Source organism: Leptopilina heterotoma, unplaced genomic scaffold, assembly GCF_015476425.1.
Source record: "Leptopilina heterotoma isolate Lh14 unplaced genomic scaffold, ASM1547642v1 Lhet_474, whole genome shotgun sequence".
NCBI classification, from domain to species: Eukaryota; Metazoa; Arthropoda; class Insecta; order Hymenoptera; family Figitidae; genus Leptopilina; species Leptopilina heterotoma.
The window spans coordinates 94,682-115,632 of record NW_025111100.1 but is presented as its reverse complement, the minus strand read 5'-3'; the positions used below and the strand labels follow the sequence as shown (position 1 = coordinate 115,632).

General features: G+C 27.9%; 1 protein-coding gene across 1 annotated transcript in view; it reads left to right on the top strand.

Annotated features, from left to right (window-relative positions):
* Window positions 1–853: 853 nt before the first annotated feature.
* Window positions 854–20,951, top strand: part of LOC122507584 — a 29,413-nt gene continuing 9,315 nt past the window's right edge. The window contains exon 1 of the mRNA XM_043620382.1: window positions 854–888. The gene's annotated coding sequence lies outside the window, so the exon portion shown is untranslated. The remainder of the gene's footprint in view (window positions 889–20,951) is intronic.

Sequence of the window (20,951 nt, the reverse complement as noted above, 5' to 3'; positions counted from 1 at the left end):
GTAACAATCCAAGAAAGGAAAGTAATATTATTACTTATGTAAAAAGAATAACGATGAAGCGACAATTCGACAACCTTCTAAAAACGTAGGCCGGACGAAAGAAAGTAAAAGCAGCAAACCCCGAGAAGCTTAGGTGAACAACAAACGCCGAGAAACTTAACGAAAGGGCGATACGTACAATCTTCCGGAGGAAATATCGACAATACATAGAGAAGTTCTTTCGCTATTAACTAGCACAAGGAGAAACAAATTTTAGCACGTGTACAATTTTTCGGGATCATTACAGTTATGAAAATTCAATATAAAAAGGGCAAGCAGTTTCATTCAGGCAGAGAGTAATATTTTGAAAGACAACCTCATAACATCTTCAGTACAGAGAGTAATAATTTTAAAGCCAACCTCATAACATCTTCAGTAGAGAGAGTAATTTTTTGGGAATCAACCTGTACACATCGTTAACCATCGCTCTAGTATAAAGAGTATATCATCAACAAGTGAATTATATCTTCAAGTTTTATTTTGAAACCAAGTTCGAATCAGTATTTTAAAGTACAAATTAATAATTTCTAAAAAATATTAAATTGAAAATAAACTCAAGTATCAACGAAAGTATAATATTGAAACGCAGTTCCAAGTTTCAACAAATCTTATATCGAAGTATTACAAATTTCGAAACATCGGTTCAAGAGGCGACAACTGTCTGGAAGAAAGCAGATATTTTCAAAATACAATACACTATCTCATTAGTGTAAACAAGAGGATCAACACTCAACCATTAAGGACAACTGTCACAGGCCCCTTTGCGTCTAGCCCTCAACACCATTAGAGATCGGACAACCAGATACAACAACCAGTTCAAACAACACCAGTAATCGTTATTCTTTAAAAGTAAGATTTTCTAAACTCAATTATACTCATTGTATTTTGTCAATTCTTTTCTTTCCTGTTGGTTTTTAAATAAATTATTTTCTTAGTACATTTAGTAGGCTCATTGACTTATCCTCATCCCAAATTAGATTCATTTATGAAACTAATTTAAAACGAGAAACGCTAGGTATATTTAAAAAGGTTTCTTGTTTATTTGACGTAACAGGTCTGTAAAAAATAAACTTCCCTTGAATATTTCTAAATGCCATTCTTTTTATCTATTACTACAACAAAGACGCCTTATAAATCTGATTATCTAATAAACAACATCGCTATAGAAATAGTAACAAGTACATGAGACCTTGGAGTGACATTCGATGATAGATTATGTTTCAATGATCAAGTATCTCAAGTAGTGTCTTCCGCATCTAGGGCCTTGGGATGTTTATTCACGTCAACTAAGTATTTTAGAAATTTGTCAACAATAGTTGCATTATATAAATCTCTGGTTCTTTCTAAAATAAATTATATCCCATTTATATGGATTCCATATTACAAAAAATATAATGATGAACTGGAGAAAATCCAAAAATCTTTTCTAAAGTACTTAGGGTTTAAAACTGATAGAATTTATCCACGACAAGGCTGTGATTATCTCGATTTGTGTAACAAGTTTCATTTCCGTACAATAACCCAACACAGAATCCTGTACGCGACCTTGTTCTTATGGAAAATCTTAAATTCCCAAATAAACGCTCCACAACTTCTCGCCCTGATACCTTTTAGAGTTCCTCGTCCTGCTTCTAGAAATCTACAACCCTTTTACCTTGACCGGACCTTAAATGCAATCGCAGAAGTCGCACCCTTGTATTTTTCGTGCAATCACATAAACTTGATGTTCACACAAATCAAGCCCGACCTTGATTTGTTTTTCTCGTCTAGAAAAACTTTTCAATCTGCTCTTAATATTTATATTGACAACTGTTGTTGACAATGTCGTTCTCAAATTCTACTATCAATTTAATTTTTGTTTTTATAGACTTAAGTATTGTTAAATAATTAATTTTATTTTTTTCGTAACCCAGTCGATCTTGGACTGCGGGAAAGATGATGTAAATAAATAAATAAATTAAAACAAAAATATACATTTAAATCCACTTAATCTCGCAATCATCAGCAAACAAAAACATGTGATGAGAATGTAATCCTTAGGGCCGATTTCACCAACACCGATTAAAAGTTAATCAATCATTAAATCCTCAATTAACCAATCAGAAGCCTTTAAACTGTCTTTAATCATTGATTAACTTTTAATCGTAAGTTGGTGAAACTGGCTCTTAAAATCGTAGTAACTTTAAGAAAAAAAATGTTTTATGAAACATATAATAGGAAACAAGAACAAGAACACAAATAATGCACAACAATTGTAGACCATCGCGAGCGCAGCGAGCCATTTGCGCGCGAAGCGCGCAACAACACACGGATTTTCTTGAAAAATCTACACCACATAATGTTTCATATATTTTCTAAAATAGTTTTTAGTACAGAAAAATTGTTCCAAATTTTTTGAATTTTTTTGTTCCAAGTTTGACGGTCTGCATTTTCTAAGAAAAAAATTACATCCTAATGCCTATAGTGTAGCAAATGACCTATAAAATAAGCCTAAGATCATTAAAAAGCTTTCATTATTTTAGAGGTTATTAAAAATTTTTGTAAGACATTGAAAACGACGATTTTTTAAAAATATCTAAATAAAATATTGGCCAAATGATTTCTAAAAGATCTTGTTCTTTTCAAAATTTTATCATCTTTCAAAAAATAAAAATATTTTAGTTTCCATACATTTTATGTTTTAAAATGTTTTTCAATCACCTGAAAATGGGTGGTCTATTAATTTTGACCGGTAGTATATATATATATATATATATATATATACACGGATAAAAATGAAAAAATGATTTATGCAGTTAGTGTAGTACTCCTTTATAGAATAATATGTGACAGGTACACACTATAGTATTAGAAGTTTCATAGATGAACACTTTGGGACTCATCACAAGTTATCCCATTCATCAGCTTAAGCAAGACTGTTTATATAGTCTAAGAGGGAATAAGAGTATAAAGAATTGGTATGAGAAATTACTTTCTCATGTAATTGTTAAAAGAACGCGGCAGTGTACAAAACACAAGTCAATAATAGAAGCGAATATTGAACAACTAGTACTCAGTCCAGTTCTTTCGAAAAATGAACGCCGTGCATATAAAGTAGATACCTACTCGAAAACCACAAGTTATTCTCTCTCTCTCACACTAATAGTCGTTTACTTATCTTACCGTTTCACTTACTCTTACTACTCTCAACTATTATGCAGTGCAGTTAAGTTAATTAAATTATTAAATATTGCTGTAAGAATAATTAATTATACATTTCATTCAAGGTCAATTCACTATTTTGTACACGAAAAAAAAGAATAATCAAACTTACCATGAGGAGTGTCAAACTTGAAAAAGGTTAGGGAAAAATTAAATGAAATTTTTGGATTTCAATAATTAATACGAGAACGATCGCTCCAGCGCGCGTGTTTTTTCTCTTGCGCATTCCTTTTTTTAATATTTTAATTTTTTTAAACAAAAGTAGGAGAGACTGGGGTAAACCCGCTCACTTTTTTTCAGATCGGCTAAAATCTAGGAAATTATTCTCTAAATCCAAGTTAATTTATATCATTTGAAAGCTTATGATTTCTACTAAAAAAATAAAAAAGAGTTTTTGATTTATCTTTTTTAGTTTTACTTAGAGAAACTTTTTAATAAACATATATCAAATTTCGAAATCACAATTTTTCAGGGTAAACCCGCTCACTTTATCTTTTCAAGACGGAACAGTTTTATTTTTTAAATATTAAAGTTCGTCTTATTCCCGTCTTAAGTATAATTCATTATTGATAATTTATGAGTTATATAAACAATTCTATAAACAACAAATTGGTTTAATAAATAATGAACATAGATTTCATGAATTACAACTATGGATTTAAATAGTGTTATATTTTATTAAGAGAAAGTGAAATGTAGTTACAATTTTGGTTTTAGTAAGTCATAAATTGTGTTATTGTTGAAATATAATACGTGAAATTATTTTATTCTAAATTTTAAATTTAAAACTAAGTGAGCGGTTTTACCCCGACTTCAGGTGAGCGACTTTACCCCGAGTGTATTCCTCACATTTCAGAATAAATTTAATTAAATCTTTTTAAAATAAGACAAAACTATATATGTACTTCGATGAAGGACATCCAATAGCAACAAAAAAAATTTGCCAGATAAATTAAGACTCAAAAATAATGATCGAAAAACTTAAAAATCCAAAAAAAGTTTTTTTTCTGACACCTCTAAAAACATTTGATCGTCTCTGATTCTGTTTTGAATTCATGAAACTAAACGAAAGTTCGTTAATATAAGTTGAATGTTAAGTACTATTCACAGTACCAATATCTCCATCTTAAGTTGAGTTCTTGCGTAAAATCGCTAGTGAGCGGGTTTACCCTGTGAGCGGGTTTACCCCAGTCTCCCCTACTTACAATGAGAATAATGGCGCAAATATAATAAATGTTTTAAAGAAAAATTGAAAAAGAAATGTTTATGAGAATGATAATCAAGATCACCATCAGCAGTTGTAGTAAAAATTGCTGCAACTTCATTCACACTTTGTAAATTATAACGTCTACTATCCATCCCAGGCTTTAATGAAAATAATAATTGCATCTCAGGCTCAATTTCTGCATTATTTTCAGTCATCGTTTTCTTAATTTCTTCATGCATCATACGGTAGGACTGTGGAAATAGGTTACAATCCCGAAGGGCTGTATCTATTCCATCAACAATATCTCGGTTTAATTAAACATTATTCTTACAACGAATTTCGGAAACTTCGTTTTGATCAACAATAAATAACTGTCCAAATGAAGGAGTACCGTTTCTTTGAGACGCATGCTTATTCCCAAAATCTTTTTTAACCAAATAGTTATTTGATATAAAACTACTTAACTTAAAATTCACATAATATGCACATTATTTGACATAAATTTCATTGCACACAAAAACCATTTAACATAAATATCATTTGTCATAGAATTCATTAAACAGAAATATTATGTTACATAAAACTCAGATAACTTAATTCCCATTTGACATAAAAATTATGTAACATAAATTTCTATTGTCATAAAAATCATTTAAAATAAATTTATTTTTACATAAAACTTATTCAACGTAAATTTTATTTGTTATAAAATTCATTTGACATCAATTTCATTTGGCATAAATGTCATTTAACGTAATTCTCATTTGACATAAATACCCAGTAAAAAAAACTAATTCAAACGGATTGAAATAAATTAAGATTTTGGTAGAAAGCGGGATTCATTCAAGCTCTTTGTATATTCGATTGAATTCGATTCAATTTGCCTGAAGTTGTGCAAACGAATTCGCATTCGTAAGAAATGACCAAGGCATGCATTGAATTCGTGCTGACGAATTGAAAAAAATTAAAGGCCCCAAAACTTGTCCATTGAATTAGTATGAATAGAAGGTTTGGAAGTTCAATACAGTTTGACGAATTCAAGAAAATTGCAGCATAGCTCCAATTCGTATTTGTCACAAAGCGGGATTCACTGAAACTCTTTGTGAATTCTTTTTAATTTATTTCAATTAGTTTTTGTTTACTGGGTATCATTAGACATAAAATTAGCTTGACATAAATTTCATTTGACGTGAATATCATTTAACATAATTATTATTTAACGTAAAATTAAATTTATATAAATTTCATTTAGCATAAATTCCATTTAACATAATTCTCATTTGACATAAAATATACTTGACATAAATTTCATTTAGTATAAATCTCATTTAACATAATTTTCATTTGACATAAAGTTCACTTGATATCAATTTCATTTGACGGATAAGTGATTACACATAATTCTCATTTGACATAAAATTCAGATGTCATAGATTTCATTTTACATAAAGATCATTTGACCTAGAAATATAGGCGCGAATTTCAAAATTGGCGAATCACAATGTTGTTGATAATATCTAATTGGTTACTTTTAAAATTGGCGCCGATATTTTTATGTAAAATGTAATTTGTGTGAAATGATTTTTATGTCAAATGAGAATTTTGTTAAATGACGTTAATGACAAATGAGAATTGTGTTAAATGTCTTTTATATCAAATGAACTTTATGTCAAATAAAAATTATGTTAAATGGGATTTACTCCAAATAAAATTTATGTCAAGTAAATTTTATGTCAAATGAGAATTATGTTAAATAGTATTTATACTAAATGAAATTTATATAAATTTAATTTTACGTTAAATAATAATTATGTTAAATGATATTCACGTCAAATGAAATTTATGTCAAGCTAATTTTATGTCTAATGATATTTATGTCAATTGAGAATTACGTTAAATGACATGTATGTCAAATGAAATTTATGTCAAATAAATTTTATAACAAACTAGCTGTCGTACCCGTCTTCGACGGGTTGTAGTTTCTGATAATGCACTTAACAGTGTATCTACCAACCTAGAAAACCGAAAAATAGCCGGGAATTTGATTTGACAGGGAAAAAATAATAATTAGTTACTATTGTCTATTTCATTAGGAAAATAATACCATTTGAAACAGTGACCGACTTTTTATTATCAAATTAGTTATTTTTAACTAATTCAAATGCAGAAAACAATATTTCTCAATTTGTAGTACTTCAATCAATATAATGTATTAAAATCAATCTAAAATTTCCTCCAGTTTTTTGAGTTATAGTACAGTCTAATTCGAACTAATTGTATAGCAAGTAGATCCAGTTTTTCTCGGTTACATTAAATTCCCTGATATTTTACGTCTTTTCTGGTTGGTAGACACCCTGTTAAATGTATTATTAAAAAACACCCGTCGAATAAACCAGGAAAAATTTGGACAAAGCCGGAAAATGTTTTAAACCAAAATAAACACCGTGTTTAACTTTTGTCTTTACATTGATCAAGATATCTCTAAAAGTTAAATCAGAGAGCCCACAAATACTATTGAATTAAGCTTCATAGCAATTGGTATCAAGATAATTTTTTCAATTTTTTGATATTCAAAACATTTATATACTTACATCTTCGTTATAAGAAAGTATTTTTGAAAAATTATGCTAAAATGTGACTAAATAATATGTAATATTCAATTACATAAAGTTTAAAAGCTATCCATTGAAAAATGTAAAATTTAGAAATTTTCGATTTTTTAAAAATATTTTTATATTTCCATTTTAGTTACAAAGTATTATTTTTTGCAAAATTATGCTAAAATGTTAATAAATAACATGTAATACTCAACTATAGAAAGTTTAGAAGCAATCCATAAAAAAATATAAAATTTAGAAATTATTTGTGTTAAATAAATTCATTTATTAGAGTCAAGTATTTATTTAATTAATCCAATTAAGATTTATTTGATTTAACTAAATAAAATTATTTAAACGAAATAAATTTTTATTAGATCGAAATAAAAACTTTTAAATAAGATATTATATTACTATTAGGTATTAACGTAACTTACAATCATAGCCTTATCCGATTAAAAAATATTAACTTGAACGAAAGTTATGACATTTTTCCAAAAAATTCGAAAAATCAAAAAAATGCAAATTTTTTATCTTTTGTAAAATAAATGCAAAACTATCATTAGCTAACTTTTTCAGATAAATAAAACCCATTTCTACAATAAAATTTTTAAAAAAGACGTATTTTGAAATTTTTTTTCGTTTTTTTAGATTAACTTTTTTCTAAGAAAATAGTGATTTTTAATCTTTAAGCAAGCTTTTCAGGAAAAGTTATTAAAGTTTTTTATTTAAAGATCAGTATGTTAAGTAAGAAATTTGCTACATTAAACCAAAATAATTAAGCTAAATGCCATAAAAAAGAAGAAAAAATGTTAAATTTTAAGAAATTCGGTTTTTTGAATTTTTGCTAATTTTCCATAATTTTAGATTTTTTACCGAAGGGTGGAGACTATTGAATAAGTAAAGTATTTTTTAAAAGCACAAAAATAATAAAGCTAAATGCCATAAAAAGAAGGAAAAATGTTGAATTTTAAGAAATTCATTTTTTTGCATTTTTGCTATTTTTCCATAATTTTAGATTTTTTACCAAAGGGTGGAGATAACAAATTAGGTTAAGTATTTTTGAAGAGCCCAAAAATAATGAAGCCAAAAGCCATAAAAGAGAAGAAAAAATGTTGAATTTTAAGAAATTCCGTTTTTTGAATTTTTGCTAATTTTCCATAATTTTAGATTTTTTACCAAAGGGTGGAGACTATTAAATATAAGTAAAGTATTTTTGAAGAGTACAAAAATAATGAAGCTTAATGATATAAAAGAGAAGAAAAAAATGTTAAATTTTAAGAAATTCGGTTTCTCGAATTTTTGATAATTTTTGATTTTTTGCTAAAGGGTGGAGACTATTCAAATAGTATAATTATACTACCGAAATAGCTAATGGTTACTAATTATTAATTTTCCGGTGAAATTAAATTCCCGGGTATTTTTGATTTTCCAGATTGGTAGAAACATTGTTAAATGTATTGGTAGAAACTAAAACCCGTCGAAGACGGGTACAACAGCTAGTGCTATATATTATCAAAATTTTTAAAATTCAAAATTAATCTTTTGAAATAATTATTGTCATCAATTTTACTTAAATTTGATACAGGGTTAATTTTAGTATTTTTTATTACAATTTAGTCATCAGAATGAAATTTGAGTTTTTCATTTTTTGATCATTAATTAATATAATATAATAGCAATTTTGAATTCTGTGCAATATACTGACAAAAGTCTCATATTAATTATATGGATATTGTTAATATTCTAACCTAATAGAATTTTTTTAAGAAAGTAAACTTATGATTTCAACAACAAATTTTTATTGTTGACCTAAGAAATACAACCGTATAAAAATTAATTACAAAAAAATTTCAATTTTTAAACTTTTAATTTTTTAATTTTTCAATATTTAAATCTAACACTTTTTATTTGTTATTCAAAATTTTATTATTCTGACGATTAAATCTTAATAAGAAACACTAAAATTAACCCTGTACCAAGTTTAAGTACAATTCACTAAAGTATATGAAAAAACTAAAGATTTCGAATTTTCGAATTTTTGAAAAAATGGCATAACTTTCGTCCATATTAATATTTTTTAATCTACTATCGCTAGGATTTTAAGTTAGGTCAATGCCTAAAAGACTGCCAAGTTTCACTTCAAACGATCGAACCTTTTTTCCGTGATACGCGGTCGAAAATTTGCGGACATACATACACACATACACACATACACACATATACACATACACACATAATTTTCTTAATAGTATTTTCGCATTCCTTAGAGTGTAAAAATAAGGAATATAATAGAAATTTTGAATTCTATGCAATGTACAGACAAAAGTCTGATTTTATTAATAAGGATAGAATTTACGTTAAATGAGTTTTATGTCAAAAGAAATTTATGTTAAATGATTTTTATGTCAATACAAATTTATGTTACATAATTTTTATGTCAAATGGGAATTAAGTTATCTGAGTTTTATGTAACATAATATTTCTGTTTAATGAATTCTATGACAAATGATATTTATGTTAAATGGTTTTTGTGTGCAATGAAATTTATGTCAAATAATGTGCATATTATGTGAATTTTAAGTTAAGTAGTTTTATATCAAATAACTATTTGGTTAAAAAAGATTTCGGAAATAAGCATGCGTCTCGTTTCTTTCTGCATACAAAGATGTATTCATTTGATAATAAACCTGACCATGTATTTTGAAACAATATGGTCCTGGTCGTCTATTGTTAAAATTAACTAAGTTAGCGTTGAAAGAAGCAAAACCAAATGAATTATTGTAAGGTCGTATATATTATGAAGAAAATGCCCAGATAATTCGTGGGTGCCATCAAATGAATTTTGTAATATGAGTGGAGGAGCAGGTAGATCTTTAAGAATGACTTCGCCATGTTTACAACAATCATGAAATGAATTTTTTTTATTAGATACTCTTTCTGCTTGGAAATGTTTAGCATTACAATGCTCACATGAAATGTTCATCGCACCAGCAAAATGTTCTTCTATATGCGAGACTGAAATACTGTCAGAGAAATTTTGATTCTGTGCAGAATTCCGTTTTATTTGGCGATGAGTTCTTTGATAAGCTGCATTTTTTTGACGACCAGAAATATTAGTATTTGATAAAGCTGTAACAGTTACATTATCTTTTGCTAAAGATGTATTAACAGTTGTAGAGAATTTTGCTGAATTTGTATTTGGTTTATCCACTGTAATAATACTATCCTTTGTTTGGATTGATTGAGGATTGAGAATTCTATTATTATCTTGTTTTTTTGTCGAAAATTTCTTTAAAAAGCAGCTTTCTTTTGATGTTTCATGACTTGATTTTATTCTTCTTCCTCTAAAGAACGTATTATTATTCTTTTTTTACTTGATTTTCATTTTTTAAATTAGTATATTTTGTAACATTTCTTGAATTAATACAATTATCTAATGATCTCGAAGTCATGCATTGTAATTGTCTATTATTAAAAGTTTCCTCTGAACTGTTGATTTTTGAATTAATTGTTGCATTTTCAATAATTACATTATCTTTGTCTTTATAATTTCCTTTGTGTATTACTTCTCCTAATGTACTATTATTATTATTCTGCGCTGATATTGAAGGCATACTTTGCAAACTTCTGTTTATAATAATTTCTCCCTCATTTATATTAGTTTTTGATTTTATAAATAATTCACTGTTAGCTTTATGTTCACAAAGTTTTACATAAGAATGATCACGTATAATGTTCATTTCATTACAATAACCTGTCTCTATATGTGACTTTGAAATAATATCAGACTGATTTTGTTTTTAAACAGAAGTATGTTTATTTTGTCGAGAGGTGCGCTTGTAAGCAACATTTCTGTCACGAATTGACGTTTTAACTTTAGAAGTAGAAATATTTTCTTCTGCTGATGATAAAGCTGTGGATGTGCTTTGGGGACTCCTATTTAAAGTTTGCTCTGCACTAATGAATTCATTAGAATCCAATGATTCAGAGCGAACAATTTTATTATTTTCTCCCTTTTTTTGTCGATGTTTTTTTTTATAAGCAGCTTTTTTTGACGTTTTATGATTTTATATTTTTCTTCTTCTTCAGAAAAATGAACTATAGCTATTTTTTCTCGTTGCTTCTCAGTTATTATTAATCTTGTATCTTTTATTCTATAGCTTGAATCAATAGAAATATTATTAACATCATTTGCTGGAATTAAAGGCAAATTTTCTAAACAACTATCAACAACATTTTTTTTACAAACATTGCTGGTTGAATTCAACGATGATAAATTATTTTCAACAATTTTATTTTCTTCATTTTGGAAACTTCTTTCTCTAGCTCGATTCCTAAGATGACACTCCTAATTATGCGAATGCTATTGCATATATTCCACAAGCAAGACTATTGTTTGGTTGTTGATCAACAGTTGTGAAAACTACTGGAGGTTTAAAAGGATATAATCTACTTAAATATTTCCTTTGATCTTCATTTAAACATCCTTCATTAAGACTATCATAAATATAAAGTCTCATTCCATCATAATAAGTGCAAATCTAATGACCTTTCTTGATAGGTCTACTAAAAAGTATTTGAATATGCTTTTTACCTTTTTCAATCGGACTAATAAATTCAAGCGTATATAAATACAAAGTGCTTTGCATGCTAAAAGCAGAATTTGATTCTCTTCTCAATAATTTTTCGAATTCATCAATATAAGTATCATTTAACATTCCTCCTTCAGTAAGTATAATATTAAAATCTGTAACACTTAAATTAACAGTTTCTTCTTTGTTCGACATGATTTCTTTCAATTTATTGAAAAGATATCGCTTCTAAAAAATAGTTTTTCATAAAATTAATTAATTCAGAACACATGTAAATAATGTTACTACTGTCACATTTAACAGTAACTGGAATTTTTATCTTTTCCTTTTTTATTGAAGATTATTAAGAATGTAGAGAATGTATCTTCATCTATTAATCTAATTTCGTCTTATCTCAAGAATGAAAAGAAGGTATCTATTCATCTTTTCATCTAAATTTGTTATGTATTTCTTTATACTTTCTCAACAATAAATATAAGTATATTTTTGGAAAGTTTTTCTGTTTTGTATCTGTTTATATTTCTTATTTTTTTATCTTTTATTCTAGTATCTGTTAATCTAGTAGCTCTTGGCTAAATCTCTGTTTACCAAGTATCTGGTATCTCGTAATCACATGTTATCAATAGTACTTATCTTTAATTTTTATATATTTTATCAACAATAAATATATGCGTATTTTTTGTAAGCTTTTCTGTTTTGTATCTGTTTAGTATCTGTTAATCTAGTACCTCTTGACTAAATCTCTGTTTATCAAGTATCTGGTATCTCGTAATCACATGTTATTTTTAGTACTTATCTGTAATATTTATAAAGTTTTTTCCAAATAATAATAACTAACTACCAAAATGTTGAAAAATCAATAATTAAGATTAAGAAAACAAATATAAATCAATATTAAATCACAATTATTACCACTATAATATAATTATGTAATGTACAAACATCAGAATTTAAAAAAATCAATCAATATTCTACATTCAGAAATCAAAATAGCAGGCAAATGTCTTTTATTCCTTTAACGGTGTTGGAGGTCGAGAAATGTCCAGTGTTGCCAACCCACTTTCTTACACTTTCCTGTATTTTTTCACTTTGAGAATTTTTTGTAAAAAAACTAAGCACTTAATCAAAAAAGTGGACCTTTACTTGGAAGCGAAATTAAATGAAAAATTTATTAGAATTTATTTTGTCTCGATACGATGTTTCTACGAGCCACCTTCTTATTTCCGCCACGAGAATTTACAGCTGTAGGTGACTTGGCATAGGGAAAAAATGGCCGCACAACAAAAAGGTGGAGTAAAGCGGGTTGCCTACATAAAGGCATAACAGTGTAATAAAACAGGGCAGTAACTTTTAATTTGTTAAAAATTGTAAAACTATTATTTTGCAATAACAAAAATTAAACCAAAAGACATAAATAATGAGGTTTTTGTTTATAATTGTTAAAGTAGGGTTTTGAAATTTAATTTTAATAAAAAGAAGTTTAAGAATAATTTCCAAAAGTTGCGATACAAAACTTTAACCCTTTAAATCCCGAATTATTTCCACCGATTCGATTTCAACCACACTTGGTATATAATGGTTTTTGGGGTCGCTGATTACGAATCTGAAGTCAAAATTGCAAAATTCAAAATGGCGGATCCAATATGGCGGACGAAAAAATAAAAAATAATGGGATTTATATGAAACTTGTCACTCGGGGGTTTTTGGGGTTGCTGATTACGAATATGAAGTCGAAATTGCAAAATTTAAAATGGCGGATCCAATATGGCGGACAAAAAAATAAAAAATAATGGGATTTATATGAAACTTGTCACTCGGGGGTTTTTGGGTCGCTGATTGCGAATATGAAGTCAAAATTGCAAAATTCAAAATGGCGGATCCAAAATGGCGGACAAGAATTAAAAATTAAATAGGATTTACTTGAATATTGTTACCAGCTGACTATCATTTATTCTTTTTCATTCAAGTCATGCGCTCCAGGGTTGTCAATTGTTTTTATTGATTGGCCAGCTGATTATCATTTGTTCTTTTTCGTTCGAGTCAAGCGTTCCAGGTTTCCTTTCACAAATGGATTAAATTTCTTACTTTTATTAAACATAATTCGCACTATTAAATCCACCATTATGATTCTTAACATTTTAACCTCAGAAACCCCAAAAACCCAAAGCATCAAATTTAATGTAAATCCCATTAATTTGTTATTTTTTTGTTTTTCATATTGTATCCGCCATTTTGAATTTTGCAATTTTGACTTCATATTCGTAATCAGCGACCCCAAAAACCCCCGAGTGACAAGTTTCATATATCTCCCATTATTTTTTATTTTTTTGTCCTCCATATTGGATCCGCCATTTTGAATTTTGCAATTTTAACTTCATATTCGTAATCAGCGACCCCGAAAACCCCCGAGTGACAAGTTTCATATAAATCCCATTAATTTTTATTTTTTCGTCCGCCATATTGGATCCGCCATTTTGAATTTTGCAATTTTAACTTCATATTCGTAATCAGCGACCCCAAAAACCCCCGAGTAACAAGTTTTAAACGAATCTGATTAATTTTTTTAATTTTTTTCGTCCGTCATAGGAGAAAATGTATCTTGACACTTTTTTTATTTATTACTATTTTAATTATTTATTATTATTTTTTTACTTTTGTTTTTTTTAATTATCTGCTGAAAGAGTTTTACTAGAGCTAAGAATTTAAAATTTTTAGTAATATGTATTAGTTTCAAAGTTATGATGACTTTAATGCATTTGTGGTACAGCGTATGTACCACTGGGCGTTAAAGGGTTAACGAACGTGTCCTTCGGACAAAAATCGTATAGGTAGTGGATTCTCTCCCTACTTGGTTATTATTCAACCAATAGATAGAGAACCTTATTCTTTGGATTGGAAAGAGCGGAAGTTTTATGGGGTATTTTAAATTGAACAAAAACAATTGATTTTATGGATAAATGTTAAGTATATTATATCCCAGAAATCCCTAATACATAAAATATCTAATTTCTGTCTTTTTGAATGAATGAGAGTGAAGTGTGTATAAAAAGAGTGGTATGTGTGTGGCGTGTCATAGAAATACGATACTCACAACTGGATAATTCTGTTCACGAGTTACTTTATTCCAATTTTTGGCTCCTTGGGCTTCGAAATATCTTCGTGTGTAAACTTGTCGCGAAAATTCGGGAAATACCAGATCTAGGATCACTAGATCGATATTTTCACTAAGAACTTTTTAGACGAGAACTATAAATTTACACAATTTAAGGACGCGAAAACTAACTGAATAAAGTTGTTTCAAGGATTTAGATATTCTTTTAAAATGATGAATTTATTCTTTTCTCTGACTTTGACTTTTTAACATAATGCTTATTTTCTCTTTGATTATTTTTCTGTATTTTATTTTATTCACTTTATTACTTTACTTGATTTCTTTTTCTAGATTCTTTTCAGACAATTTTTTAGCTTCTTGACTCAATTTACGTATTCGATATATTTCTTTAACTCAACTTTATTTCTTTATTTAATTTGCACGATTACTTTAATTTTTCACTTTCTGTATAAACTTTTATTCCTTTACTTTTTTCAAGAAAATCCCTTGCTCAGGGATGTTAACTTTAACAGATCTGCGCGATCAACACGGTCAAAATTGACGGTCTTGAACTTCAGACTACCTATGCCTCGACTGAACTGCGGGTCTAAACTGCCTGGGCTAACTGCCGGCTACAACGGCCTGGTTTAAACTGCCCCGATTTCCCTATGTCAATTGATTTTATTGAATGACAATTTAGTAGGAGAAATCGCATGTTAAGTTCATTGCACTTGACTGTTGCCAAGCCAATTCTGCAAGCTTGCAGTTTTAGGCAGTGGCGAACTCCGAGTTCAGTGACTTGGGTGCACCACTCTTCATATTGGGCAATTCACATATTTTAGTATTTCTTAATTATTTCCTCAAAAGCAAGGTTAATAAACTCTTTAAAATAGAAAAAGAATATATCAAGAAATTTTGCAATTTGTTTAAGATTTCTACCCTTGAAATGTGTATTATTATCAAATATTGTTTTATTATTTTGGATGTTTGTTTTTGACAACTTGTTCCAAAGAAACAAGATAAAAGAATGTTTCTTTTGTGAGTTTACAAAGAGTTATTTGTGCAAATGTTGATGTTTATTTGATACATGCAATTTCATTTATGATGTACAGGAAATTCAATCTGTGTGTATTTAATTTAAGTAATGTGTAGAGTTTTTATTTAAGTATTTTAAAATATGTTTTAACGATTCATAAGTTACGGAGTTTGGCTGTAACAATAATTATGCACATAATATAAAATATGTAAAATTAAAAATAAAAATATGAAATTTTTTTAAAAATTTTTATATTTTATTAACATAATTTTTTACAAAGAATAAAAATATAAATTGCTAATTAGTACTTATAGAGGTACAATTTATTAAATTGTAATCGATAAAAATATTACAAATGACAGATATATAGAATTGTTAAAAATTAAATTATATCAAAAATTAAAATTAAAAAATTAACTAAAAAAAAAATAAATCAATTTTTACCTTATATATTGGTTTAATTATCTTTAATCATGTTTTTTACTCTATAAAAATTTATTTATTTTATATACTTTTTTGAAAATAATAAATTTAATTATTTTTTCTTATTTTTCAATTATATAAGATATTAAACAAAAAAAATGTCGCTAATTAATTTTTTATTCTAAAATAATAATTACCTATTCTACTATTGTAAAACCCCTTTCTATAGGCAACAAGTGTAATAAGTTTATTTTCGACGTCAAAGCTGTAAATTTGTATGGCGAAAATAATATTGACGCTCGTAAAAACATCGTATTATTGCAAACAAATTTTTACTTAAATCCTCATTTCATATAGAATTCCAATAAAGAGCCCTTTTTTCTAAAAATTTCTGGTTTTTTTCTTTTTTCTTAAATTATCCAACACTTTTGACTGATTTTTACAAAACTTTTTACATTTGACAATTTTTAAAAAAATAATTTGACGCTTTCTTTTAAAAAAGGGCTCTTTACTGGGAAGTAAAAATAAATAAAGAATTAATTAAAATTTATTTTGTTTTGATACGATATTTCCATGAGCCACAATCTTATTTCCACGATAAAAATTGAGAGCTGAATGTGACTTGTGAAAGAAAGTGTCTAGAAATGTTGTGAAGGTTGCCTACGTAAAATATTTACAGTATCGCAAAAAACAAGGAATTATAGTAATTCAATTTGTCAAGTAATTTAAACGATATTTTGTAATAATGAAAGAAAATATAAAAAACATAAATAAAGGGATTCTTATTTATGAGAAATGTACATAATATAAATATGTCAAATAAAAAACAAAAATTTTTGATAAATTTTTTATTTTTTCAATTTTGATATATTCAATTAAAATAATTTTTTAAAATGATTAAAATTAAAATTGCTAATTATTTTCTTTTAAGGTACAATTTATTAAGGAGGAACTGGATAAATATTAGAAATTCTCAGAAATTCTTGAAATTTTGAGGTTTTTTTCTTTTGATATAATAAATAAGTACCAAAAATTTCAGAATTTTTCACTGCACAGTTTAAAAGTTATAAAATTATAAATTTAACATGGTCTCTTATGGATAAACCAACAAATTGGATCTTCACAAACGAAAAAATACTGTTTAAAAATCTCAACTTTTTTTAATATAAATATATATGAAAGCTAAAGATGACAGTTTTAATAAATAATTAATTTTGTGTGTCTTCACAAGCTAAAGTCGGGGACAAAAGAAAGAGACTCTGGCTTTTTTTGTTTATATCTCATTAAAAAAAATCTCTAAACATTCTGGTAAAAAATTTATGAAAGCTTGAAGTCTTAAAGAATGAAACAAAGTATATTTCGAGACCACAAAAAATTTTTTGCAGTAGCTATGACACAAAATGTGCCAAAAAACACAGTTTTTCAGCCCATTTTTTCAAGTCTATAGTCAAGCGAAACTGCTAGTAGGAAGAAAAAATTCACAGATATTCTTTAAGGTGTGTACAATTAATTTTTGTTTTTGAAATTAAAAAATAATAGTTAATTTATTGTTTACACAGCTTTATTCAGCTTAATGCTATCTTTTAAACAAATAGAGATAAAATGACGTTTTTTTAGCTTAAAATGTGCAATTTTATAGTAGGATAAAATTACATAAATGAAAAACTAAATAAATTGAATATTCTTCTCAAAAAATGAATATACATATTTTGGGCTTTAATGAGAATCGACGTGTGTCTGCCATAAAGCAAAAAGTTGTAGAAAAAAAAAGAGTTTCGAGTGTTCAATAGAAAACCCAGAAGAAAATCGCCAGATGTGGGATTGCACTCAGGGCTGTCTCTACGCTTTACAAAGAAAATCCTTCAGTGGCTCCCAATAAATGAGACAAAACTTTATGAAATAATATTTTTAACCAGAACAATTTTTTAAACTACTACTTATTAATTAATATTTGTAATTTATAATATTATCTACTTATTAATTTATAATAAATTATGCTATATTTCCAAGCGAAATTTTATACATTTATTATTTAATATTTTTTCTAAGGAAAATTTGACTACATAAAACACATTAAGTATCAAATAATAAAATTTTTTGACAACTTAAAAACATATTGGAGGATAGTGTTCCAAAGATGCATCACGTGGAGGTCAGTCATTAAGGAACTCAAAAACCTATAACACAATACAGAATAGTTTATTTTATAAAGGTTCCCAGATATAGCACAATAATTTTAATCAAGTTTTCAGCAAGTTTTCAATGCAAAATTTGAAAGTTGCACTGCAAGTTTGCAGAAAACTTGTGTCAAATAGCAAAATGTCGTTGGGTGGAAAGTTTGCATTACAAACTTGCATAATATTTTTGGCAAACTTTCCAAAAAAGTTTGAAAATTTTTTTTCTTATAAATCATATGTACTTTAGAGCATGCAAACCTTTCCCCTCGGGAAGGGAATTAAAAATTAGTGCAAAGCTTTAGCTACCTTAGAAAACTACTGCGCATGAAGCTAATGTTTACAAACTTGCCACTGAACGACATTTTGCTATTTTCTGCAAACTTGCGATGCAAACTTTCGAGTTTTGCATTGCAAACTTATTGAAAATTTGCTTAAAATTATTGTGCTATCTGAATTAAGAATATGTTACTTAATATAAATTTTATTATTTTACCTTATTGTTCTCATAAACAGATGAAATAATATCAATTTTCTCAATTCGAGTCTGTATCAAATTCTTCATCAGAATCATCACTTTCGTTGTTTATCTCAATAATCATTGAGTCAATATTTTGTTGTACTTGGGGTTCACTTAAGCGGTACTTTCCTTCTTCTTTTATAGCATGTTCTACGCATTTTTCCCATAAATTTTTGTCGACTCATCCATTGCGCGTAGACACAAATTTTGAACATCTTGCAGTTTGAATGTAGTATTATGTTTCGCGACATAGTTTTTCACATATGCCCAAATAAGTTCAATTGGGTTAAATTCACAGTGAGCAAGAAAGAATTTATGCAAGAACATTGACAAGTACTTTGTATGAACTTACACACGTTCGGCCTAAGGATTTGGAGCAATGAACATATACAAGAATATGTATATGTTCTTGCAAATATAACTCAAGATAACGAAAAACACTAGTTCTCTCTTGTGTACTTGTACAAGATCATGTATAAGTTCATGTATAATTAATAATATTATCTTATTATTATCTTTTATTAAGTTTTTTATTTATGCAAAATAGAAGGAAATTTTTAACATTGTCTTTAGTCACTCTCCACATGTACGATCTAAAAATAACTGCGCAGCTGCAGAAGCCATAGAAAACTACTGCGCAGCCTTTAAAGTTTTTAATTAAATTGTACAGGATCTTGCATATGAACTTATATATGATTTGTACAAGTTCATGAGTCTAATAGATAGTTTTACTTACTCTCGGTATGGACTCTTATGCATGTTCTAGCACATGTTCTTTGTTCCAAATCCTTGGGCTGAACATACACAAGTTCGTGTGCAAGATCATCTTATCAACGTTCTTGCACATGTTCTTACGTATGATCTTGAGCAAGGATTTTCAGCCGGGTACTGTATCTAAGAGATAAGTCTTTGGATTGAAATATGGTTTGCACATTTTCAATATTTCGGGTTTCAATAATTCTTGGAATGATGTTACATTTGCTGGTAAAGGCACGTTTCGTTTTGTTGCCTAATCTATAATTTCTTGTTTTTTCCAAGCTCTCGTAGGATTCCTATACTCAGGATCAAGCATTTTGTGATATGTAGCTTGATCGAGGACTATTACAGATTTTGAGGGAATTGTTTGCAGAATTCTGATGAACCATTCTTCGTAGTGTTGAGAATTCATCTCATTATGATAATCTTGACTATTTTTTTGCAATAAAACAATCCAGACCACCCGGAAGAAATCCATCCTTACTACCAATATGTAAGATTATAAGTCTTTGACCAGCACCAGAAGGGGTGACAAAACCACCCAAATAACCATTTATTTCTTGTACTCGATCAGAATAGTAATTAAAATTTGATAAATCCTTTTCTACTATTTTTTCAACCCAACCAAACTGTTTTGTGTGATTTTTTACACACCATGTTTCATCAGTATAAAAAATGTTGTAACCATTTTGTCTATAGTTCTTTATACTTCTTAAGTATTCAGTTCTTTGAGCAATTATTCTTGAGCTTTCCATCCATATTGGCTTTTTTTGAATTTTCATGTAGAAGAAATTCATCTGTTTTAACCAACGCTGCAAAGTTTTCTCACTGAAGGCTGATAAATCATCAACATTGTCTGTTAATTTTTTATAAATATTTGAAATTGTTGGAAATTGCCTTTCAGCATAGAAATTGTGTACTATCCTTCTAATCACTCCTTGATCAAACTCGTCGCACTCAATCCTCGGTCTACCACACTTTTCTTTAGGATCATTCAGTTCTCCACTTTGCCATTCTTTAAAAATACGTTTCACTGAAGTTTCACATACTTTTAAGCATTTCGAAGTCCTAAGGGTAACTTGATTTACATCTTCTGATTTACCAACATCTTTTTCAGATTGAAAATAAAGCCGTGCATTTACAATAAAACACCTATCTTTGTAATCATAATATCTCCGTTTCTTCGTTTCATCGCCATCATTAACAAATTTGAATTCTTTTTCAGTTGTTCTTGTGTCTAAAGGGGCGTTTTGTGATAACATTATTGTAGAATTAATAACTTGGTCAGTAATATTTGAATGAGAATGGCTGC